Source organism: Poecilia reticulata, linkage group LG22, assembly GCF_000633615.1.
Source record: "Poecilia reticulata strain Guanapo linkage group LG22, Guppy_female_1.0+MT, whole genome shotgun sequence".
NCBI lineage: Eukaryota > Metazoa > Chordata > Actinopteri > Cyprinodontiformes > Poeciliidae > Poecilia > Poecilia reticulata.
In genome coordinates this window covers 25212300-25221282 of record NC_024352.1, presented here as the reverse complement: position 1 = coordinate 25221282, position 8983 = coordinate 25212300, and the positions used below count along the sequence as shown (strand labels likewise).

Sequence of the window (8983 nt, the reverse complement as noted above, 5' to 3'; positions counted from 1 at the left end):
CTGGAGGCCGTCAGCTGCTGCTTCAGGAACTCAGTCGTGTCTAAATTGGTCGTTTTCTAGGCCTGGTCAGTTCAAGACGACCAGAGGCAGCAGATACCCAAACATACTGAGGCAGGAGTAAAAAAGTATTTGGTTAAAAGTTTACTTTTTTTACTCGGTACATTAAATCAGCCATTAAAAGTTTAAAAATTACATCATCAGACACACTAAAATGTAAAGTAAAGTGGAAATTTTGGTAATTTAAGTACCAAAATGACAATAGTTTGCAATCATAAAGAGTTAAAAAGGGGGATTTAATTTGCAAAATTAACATTTTGGGCATTTTTGTACTTCCATTTGTGTTTCTACTGCTTCTGAAAACAGACCAAGCGTTTAAACCCAAACACCCTGTCGCTTATTGGCATCAAAAGCTGCTGGAAAATGAGCAGAATGACTTTCTGGATGTAACAAATCAGCAGCACTGCCCTTTCACCTAGTAAGCCCGGTCCGTTACCTAGCAACCCCAGCAGAGTTCTTCCGTTACCTAGCAACCCAAGCTAGGTTGGCAGTCAATTATTTGGATTTAAAGTGACAGGAGCCCCCAAAATACCTGAAAACAGGCAGAAGTGATCAGACTGAAATCTCTCCATCCGAGAGCGTAACCAGTCGCATAACGTCTCACCGTTAAAACATAAACAATAGGCAAGTCTTCAGTCTAATTAAACTCGGCGTCCATGTTTGATTTGTGGAGAAAAGTTCAGACATTTTCATGATGAGTTCAAGTGGAAAACGATCCTTCCTAATTAACGGACAGATTAAAAGAGAAGAMGTCCAGCACGTTGCAGTGGGGAGGCTCGTTTCTTCTTCCCATAAATATGTCGTCCTCGGTTATGCCAGAGCTGGAAGGCATCCAACTGAAGCCATGAGACATATTTTGAGTGGGCTAGCTGATATTTTTATTTTTTTTTTACCACCTCTGCATCTATCTGTCCATACCCTTAACAGGAAAAAAAATAGATTAAATGGAAAGTTGCATTTTGAGACGAAGGAATAAAGTGGTGGTGGAAAGTTGAAAGAGTTTCACTCGCTGAACATTTACAGAGCTGGAAATAAGTATTTTAACATCAGTTTAAAACAACCTGGGTGAGTAAAAAAAWGCTGTTTTAAAAGGATGATTTCATTTATGAAGGGGAAAAAAACAGTTGTGAAAAGTAAGACTCCCCTGAACCTCCGGAAAGGTTGTTCCACCGACGGCAGAAACAACAGAGATCAACATTAACATTTTCTGTGGAGGAATTTTGTCCTGCTTTATTTTACAGAATTCTTTTTATTAAGTTGCTTTGGTGGCTTTTCCAGAACAACTTGCCCTTCTCAATCAGATGCTTTGACTAGACCACTTCTAATCCCTGTTTTTAAGCCATCCAGAGATGAATTTATGCTTTGGGTCATTTTTCTGTGCTCTGATGTTCTTTTTCCTCAAACATAGTGAAAACATAGTGAGCTTCAGACGTTCTGGATTCTTAGTTGATGATTTAACTCTGATAGAAAACACCCTGAGATAGATCTATGGTCCATAGATCTATCTATGGTCCGTACAAAGCATGTTCATTGCATTTTTTTTTAAACAAAATGATTCGTGTGATGATGTGATTTTAGTCCGATCAGTTCTGCTGATTGTCGGATGTTTTAGGGTCTCTGTCACTTTAAATCTGAATAATCTGCTGCTGGCCACGCCCCCAACTCAACGTGTACACTCACACATGAAAATGGCTGTAAACAAATGCGCAATAATGCATCCATCCATCTTTGAAAAGCAGAAGTGGAGCCTTCTGCGCAACCAACGAGAACATAACAAGTGGTTTCTGGATAGTAAGCCAACAACAAAACACTTGACTTTTCCAGCAGCCATTATACAGTGCATACAACAGGAAAACCGACTGTACAGAGGTGCTGGAACTCTGCTGAGGTTGCTAGGCAACAGGGACAGTGCCTGCTGATTTGTGACGTCAGATTCAAARGATTAATTTCYCAGACAAYAAAAACATGAACTTATTACCAAAAMCCAACTGGCTGTTTGTTTGTTTTTTAAGTGCTCGATCTGTTTTTGGAAGCAGTGGAAACCTGAATGGAAGTATAAAACACGCACAACGTGGATTTATGCTTAATATTTCCCCTTTTAAGTTAATAAATCAACAGATTAGGAATCTTCTTTTTTAGCTRCAGTTGTGAAATGTTGGCATTAATTTTTCTCAAACAGGTTTGCACAGATTGGTGTGGCTCCTGCCAGCGAGCGAGTCGACTGTCGTAACTTCTCCCCATGAGCCGACGCCATGCAAATGATTTCCTGATGTTTGAACCAAAGCTGCTGTGATTAGACGCACTGGATCAAGGCTTCAGCCCGGTAACCCTCCCACAGCTCAGTCCCAGCTCCTGCACACGATAATAACGCCCAACATGTCGCAAATGCTCAGCGGCAGAACTTCCTCCAACATTATGGTGGAGTTTGAAATGCAGGAATTTCCTGTGAAAGTAGCAGTTTTCTGCGCCTTATCAAACGATCTGCTCATGAAGTCACAGCTGAGAATGTTGTAATTGCCTGATTCATAGGCTGGGTCGAGCTAAATCACAGTTTTGGCAACTTAAGCTTAATATGATGAGTGCAGCTAATGTCAGGAAGCCGCGGTTTGAGTTTGGAAGCTGTAATTTATTTCAACTGTTCATCATTATTATGATTTTCCCTCCCTTTCTTTGTGGCGACTTGGAGATGTGCTCAGCCTGAGAGTCTTCATGAACACAGTGGCACATTTCCTACTAGCTCAGAAAAAACCGCAATGGTAAATTGAAATAAAAAGTGAACACACCAATGTTAAAAAGGCAAATTGTTCATCTTTAATGCAAGTTGATGTATAACAGACCTCCATTATTCATGGAGTTTAAAGGCCATAACCGCCCAGAAATAGATAAAATCCACAAATATTCTGAAAAAGTTGCCAGTTTTAAGAGGTCAAACACTGAGGCGCAAATTTTAAAGATGCAGAACCAAAAATGAGAAGAAAAAAATACAGGTAAATTTTTTAAATTCAAGTTATTCACTCTAAATATTCAACAAGCTAAGTATTTCTAACTATTTAGATAGCTAAATATTTTTTTAAATATTTAGCAAAGAGGCTAAATATTTAGCTAGCAACTAAATATTTTTGTTAGAAGCAAAATCTTCAACTTGCTAACTAGATATTTAGCTTCAATAGCAAGCTAAGAAAACATTAGCTTGCTAACTATTTAGTTTACAAATATAAAACTAAACTAAGAATAAATTCTTGGCTTCAAACCAATATTTAGTTTGCTAAAGATTTAATGTGGAGCTAAATATGTTGTTTTAAACTAAATATGCATTGCAGCAAAGTATTTAAATTTCCCAAAATATATTTAGTTTATAAGCTAAATATTTAGCTTGAAACTGAGACTCTTATAAATGAATAATATAACTACTGAAAATGAACCCAGTAGATGGATGGATAGTTTTACTCAAAATCTTTACAATCTGACAGATTTGGTGACATTTTGCAGAAAAAGGAAATGTTGAGAAATCTTTTATAATCAGGGGTGGGATCACTTTTTATTCATCGTCATCAGTATTTCAGATGACCGGGTTTCGAGGTGACTGGCCTCCATGGCGCCCCACGTTGTGACATCATTACCAGTCATCGGTTCTGCCTCCTCTCCTCAAACTGGACCTGTTGGACGCCGGTGCTGCTAATCATGATTTGGACCTGCTGGGCCCGGCTCCAGTTCCATGCAGGAGGGTTACTGGAAATCTGTCCAGTGGGACCAGATCTAATAATTACTTGAGGTCGGCGCCGCCAGCATCTGCGGCAACGTTTGGAGAAAATGGGCCGCTGTTAGCAAGAACACTTATCCTGTAATCATTCATCATCTTCTGAAATCTGCTGAGGAAAGAACCTCACTGCTGCCCATTTTTATATTTTTATAACCAAATACCAGCATCTGAGGGCTTTAGTAGCTGAAGTTCGTAACGGGCCAATTCAACAGAGGGAGCAGAGAAACGTGAAGGTTCATTTAGCGCCAACGTTCAGCTTTCTGGTGAAACTGAACTGAGCAAACATCTGTGTTTTAGTAACCTCACGTTAGATTCTCCTTCATTTCCTGCTTTTCAGTTGTCTATGTTAAGAGGAACTGCAAAGCTCTGGTCTGAATTCAGCCCCGATCGGCCATTTTTGTAGTTTTTTATAGCGCATCCAGCGGGGCTTGAACTGTGAGTGTGTGGATGGACCAAAACGCAGACAGGAGCCTGGATCACGTTTTAATAAGAAACATGAGAAAAACCCACAGGGATCATCTGCCAGTGGAACCAGAACGTTTTCATCAATATTAGACCTACAACAAGCTCTCATAGCTTGTTAAAAAGTTACTTCTAAAATTGTTTTGTCTTATTTTAAGTGTAGTAAAATATTTGCATTAGAAACTAGACCCAAAATACTTTTAGGTTTTTGCAGTAAAGTAGGAATAGAAAAACTTCATAACAAATTTACTCAAATAAAGGTAAAAAAAAAAAAGTTTCCTAAAAGTACTTTTTAAAAAATATATTTGCTCAAATGCATGCAGATTTGGGCAGTAACTTTTTTGAAGAAATGTACTTTTAGGAGTATTTTTACTCGAGTAATTTGATTATGAAGTATTGTTACTTTTAATTTCTGGATTTTCTGCCCACTGAATGAAAAACAAAATGTTTTAACCAAAGAGCCACCAGATGCAGACACACACCTGCAGATGATGTTAAACTTTCTCAAGTTTTTTATTGAAAGAAACTGATTAGGAAAAATGTTGTTTTTTGTAACTTATATAAAGTTTTGTCACTTTGTCATATTAACTGATTAGACTTTTCACCAAATACTTTTTTGCTCTTACTTGAATAACTTCTTGGACACTTGCACAGTGAAAATATATTGAATTATTGCTTTTTTACTTCTCGATGGATAACACATGAGGTTAACTCACTGCGATGCCTCATTACCTGTGAAACCTCCCCGTTCGCCCTGCCTGCGGGGGGCGCGGTTCTGTTCGCCGGCCCGGTCGTCAAGGTGACCCGCCTGGCCCCGGGATGGAAGACTGCACCCGGGCCGCCCCATGCCGGTCGCTGCTCTTGGCCCTGGGTGTTTCCAGGCTGCTGCCCGCGTCCCGGTGAGCAAGCAGCTGATCTCATTTTTCAACGCGCAGCTGCCCGAACATCAGGCTCAGGTGAAGGTGACCTGCTCCGCCGTTTGGGATCCGCGGCTCTCTCACTGCTGCGAGGTAAAAAAAACCTGACATTTCTGGTTTGCCAGGGTTTTGATACAAAGCTCCCACAGCTCTGAACCGGAAGTGATAGGCTTGCGCATGCGCTTCGATACCAAAAATAACACGCAGACACTCTTAATAAATGTGCGACAGAATGATACATGAACAAAATGGCTGCTGTCGGGATCGACCTGAATATGTCAAACGTTTACTGGCTGCCTCAGTACTACGATTTAGTTAATTAATTATTGAACAGGAAGAATGCGAACAAAATGGAGGAGCTTCACGGACGCATACAATCAATGTTTAAACTGATTTTTAAAGGACAAACTGAATAACAAGGTCCTGGTGACTGGCAGAGTAAGTACACGTAGTTATAACACAGGCAGCCAAGATCTGTGGCTCACAGAGGAACCTGAGCCGCGCATGCCCAGAGCCACGAAACTCGTTCTCCCTGTTAGACCCACATCCGCATGAGAGCGCCCCCACTGGCAAGAAGATGCATGACCACTACAAACACGTCTATATACATGAGAAAAAAACGAAGACAAAAGACCAATACAGAAATAGGGGGTGTATTGTTATTTGTTTTACATTAGCAGCTAAACGCTACATAAGCTAAACTAGTTTTGGTATCTCTGCAGTAAGTCCAACAGTAAATATTACTGAAGTCTTAGTTAATGAGAAATGTTCTTTATTTCCTACGACTTTTCTTGCTTTATGTTCTGCTCACACATCAACAGTTATTTTTATTTAATTAAATATTACTTAATTACAACAGTTTATATAGTGGATAACTTTTTATATTTAGTGCTGCTGGAGAGAACCTTTGTTTCTGCCAAGGAAACTCGAGTCTCTATTATCATTTTATTGTGCTTCTAAGTTAGAAATAGCCCTAAATGTTATTGATGAACTCAACATTTGGAAGTAAAGAACAGCCATGTGTTTGGCATCATTGGAAAGCTGAGAATCCACAGTGAGTGTTTATTAAATGGGTTCAGTGGTCATCAGTGAGAAAAGGTTTGAGTCCTCAAATGTAATGGAGTAGTAGCTCACGTTGTTTATAAGGTAGGACTGAGGCGAGAGCTTGTTCTAAGCTTGTTTGTTCATTGTTGTCATAGCAACTGCCTCGCAAGATGGCTGTCAGTTACAAAGTTCATTGAACTGTGACATCACTTGAGAACTTTGTGATGTCACATAGTCACATGATGTGTTATACTGAGATAAATGTCAGAGAATAAAGAGAACTCAAGGTAATTATTATTTGCAGTCATTGGCCACTTTATTAGGTACTGAATGCTTCAGTTTAAAGGGCCAGTATCGTGTAAAATCGACTTTTTGAGCCATACTTCTTGTTATGATGTCATTCCCTCCTCATGAACATACTTGGAGTGTCGCCTTGGTTATTTAATTTATGTTTGAGAAATCCTTTTGCAAAACGCCTGGTTGGACCTAGCCCCGCCTTTGAGACACAGCTCCTCCCCCACTCTGCTCCTTCAGACTAGCCAGCAGCAATTAGCAAACAGCTGAGCTCGTTAAAGGAGCTACTTCTCAGAGAAAAGCTGGTAGAACATTGTTAAAGGGTTAATAGAGGAGCCATGTTGTGATGACGTCATGGAGGCGGAGCTTCAGAAAGAGCAGGAGTTTTTAAAGAGATGGGCCCAATTTCAAGGTGTTTAATCAGGAAGTTAAATCTATTTTAAGTCATATTTAATATTTTCAGTATTTTTTAACATTTGAAAGTAACATAGGTGCTTGATTGTGCTATAAAATTTCACTATAACCCTGGAAAACAATAAAACTGCCCCTTTAAATTTTATGTGACAGCTTAACCGCCTCTAAATTAACAAATAAAAATCAAAAGTGGGTGGAGTCGAGACACACTAAGGGGCGTGGCCAACTTAGCAGCTTTGTAGCAACGAGTTTTCAGACTTTAGTGATAAATCTAGTGAATGTTTTCTGCTATTGGAGTCAAACTGCCTGCAGTCGCAGCAGAGACGCTTCCCTCTCCGTGTCCACATTGCGTTCACAGTCACTTCACATCTTTCTGATGTTCATTTTCAAACTTCAGGAAGTTTCTTCCGCTCTGTCCAGGAATTGGTGCATTTGATGAAAAGGAAAACACGCATTGTAGTATTTGGGATGATTGGCTGACTGGTGACTTTCCGAGTGTCCGTTTTCTTTGTGAAGCTTCAGTAATCAGAGTTTACAGACGTCTTATCTCTGCCTCCATCCATCTCTCTTGTTGTTTATTCTTGCTCTCTGTGCCTCTTCTCTCTTCCTGTCACCCCCCCCTCCTCGCCTTCTAACACAGGACAGATTGGGAAGCCGTTATGGCGGCACAGAAGTTGAGGGAGAAGCTATTTATCCCAGACGGATCAGGAGGTGTGTGACGGAGGTGTGGACGGTTGCTGCAGGTCAGTGACGTTGGCAGGCGCCAGGCAGGCCGGCCCACATGGCTCGGGGACTGTGGGACTACAGACAGATGGCACCTGGTGGGTGACAAACAATTAACAAACCAACAAGAATAGCTGGATCGGCACTATACCCACAAGCGCAGGAGATAGCTAGAGAGCGGGTGCATCTGTGCTCCGAACACTTCTGCTCTTTACTTTTTCTCTCCCCGAGACTTGTTTTGTATAACAGTTGCAATTTAACCATGTGTCTTTCTCACAAAAACACCCTCGTCGTTGTGTTGCTTTAGAACGGTCTAAATAAAGCAGTGCTGAGCATATGCAACCAGCATATGTTTCTGTTTATTTCAGTGCAGTTTTCAGAGAAGTGGCTGTTAATTTAAATGCACACGACTGTGAAACAACACCAGTAAAGCAGTCAAAGTTAGTCTTTGCAGTGCTGTAACTTGGGAATGTCTGGATATGTGTGTAAAGTTTGTGCTGGAATCGGTTACAGGATGTACGAGTCTTTCAAAGTGTTTTCACACCTGATTGTCTCCTAGATTTACTTTAGTTTGGGACAAAAGCTGCAACATTTGTTACATTTTCAGCTGCTGTGGTTCAACTTCAGTTTGACAAACCTGTTCCCCTCCTCGCCTGTGGGGGCGCTGCACCAGCAACCAAGGTTATTATAGTTAACTGAAACTAATGAAACAACAAAAACTGAAATATTTTGGTGGAAAAATTGATAATTCACAAGAAAAAACTAGTACAAAATCATGCGATTATAAAACTAACTAAAACATACTAAAGTTAGATATAAAACCTTCGTTTTTGTGTTTATTAATCTATTTATTAGCCTTTTGATCTGGTGGCGGCAGCATAGGTTGGAAGAAAACTCAAGAGTCACTTCAACAATCATTGAATGATTTTTCTGAAACATAAAAGGAAACAATCCAAAACCAAAACAGATCCAACAAAATGTGACGTTATTTATCCTCTTAACCATCAAATATTTTATTTCACATACTTTTTTTTTACTTCACTCTCATAGAACCTTTTAATCACAAATGCTTTTAATCCAGTTTTAGCTGTTTTCACATTCAGAAATGCTTTTATTGATCCCAAAGGTAAATTAAATAACTAATCCACTTAAAGAGTTATTAGTTTAAAGAAAGTTAGACAAAAGGTAGAATAAATAAAATACTCAGAAATGTGTGGTTTTAAAGTGACAAAATGTGCAAAAGTTTAAGGGGTGTAAATACTTGTGTGTGTGTGTGTGTGTGTGTGTGTGTGTGTGTGTGTGTGTGTGTGTG

The 8983-nt window shown here is 39.8% G+C and overlaps 1 long non-coding RNA gene across 1 annotated transcript; it reads right to left on the bottom strand.

Annotated features, from left to right (window-relative positions):
• Positions 1-3568: 3568 nt before the first annotated feature.
• LOC103458792 (uncharacterized) lies at positions 3569-5098 on the bottom strand. The gene is made up of 2 exons (XR_532621.1): positions 5012-5098; positions 3569-3846 (listed from the first exon to the last, which is right to left on the bottom strand). It is a non-coding gene; the product is annotated as an uncharacterized LOC103458792 (long non-coding RNA).
• Between the last annotated feature and the right edge of the window lie 3885 nt (positions 5099-8983).